A 1,082-nucleotide genomic window follows, 5' to 3' on the forward strand; every position below is an offset into this window, starting at 1 on the left:
CCGTTGCCGTATTGCGGCCCACAATACACGGGGCACCGGCCGTGTGCATTCCGCATCACGGATACGGACCCATTCACTTGAATGGGTCCGCAAATCCGGAGATGCTGTGCGGAACGGAACCCTACAGAGTGCTTCCGTGGGTTCCGTGCCTCTGCACCGCAAAAAGATAGAACTTGCTCTATCTTTTTGCGGAAGTGAATGGGGTCGCGATCTGCATGCGGCAGCCCCAAGGCCAGTGCCCGCGCATTGCGGACAGCAATTTGCGGTCCACAGCACGGGCACGGAGGGGCAGCGGTCGTGTGAACAAGCCCTTAACCAAATTCCTGTTGATCTCTGCTTCCTCGCTCAGTCTTAATACACAGGCAATGGCTAGAGACACCCACTGAGTCAATCACCAGCGGAGGCGGTCACCGCTGTGGCCAGTGATTTGCTGACGGTGCTTTTCTGTGTGTTGAAAGGGGATGAAGAAGTGGAGACCTGGCAAGTGTTAAAAGTAACCAGTTTTTTTTTTTAACCAAAATTTAAGATTAAAAGACTCAGTGTAAGTGCTTTGTCTAGTATAGTTTCATGCAAACAAACAGCACTCAGGTTCATAGAAAATAGTTTATTTGCGCAAGTAATATCTTCAGTTTATTATATTACATTGTACTAAAGTTTTCTTCTTTATTTAAAAAGAACGTTTACATTCTAAGAAAATATACAACTCTACAAAACATGTATACTACAGACAGCAAAGCGTGCTGCATCTGACTCACTTGTACATCCCACCCAATTTTTATATAACGATCAAATTTTGTTATTGTCCATATTGCCTCCTTTGCTGGCTGGATTCATTTTTCCATCACATTATACACTGCTCGTTTCCATGGTTACTACCACCCTGCAATCCATCACTGGTGGTCATGCTTGCACACTATAGGAAAAAGCACCAGCCTATATGTGCTCCCAAGGTCCAGGCCACCAGAGAGGCTGACGCTTTTTCCTATAGTGTGCAAGCATGTCCACCACTGATGGATTGCAGGGTGGTCTGTACCATGGAAACGAGCAGTGTATAATGTGATAGAAAAATGAATGAAGCCAGC

Source organism: Bufo bufo, chromosome 6 (assembly GCF_905171765.1).
Source record: "Bufo bufo chromosome 6, aBufBuf1.1, whole genome shotgun sequence".
Classification (NCBI taxonomy): Eukaryota; Metazoa; Chordata; class Amphibia; order Anura; family Bufonidae; genus Bufo; species Bufo bufo.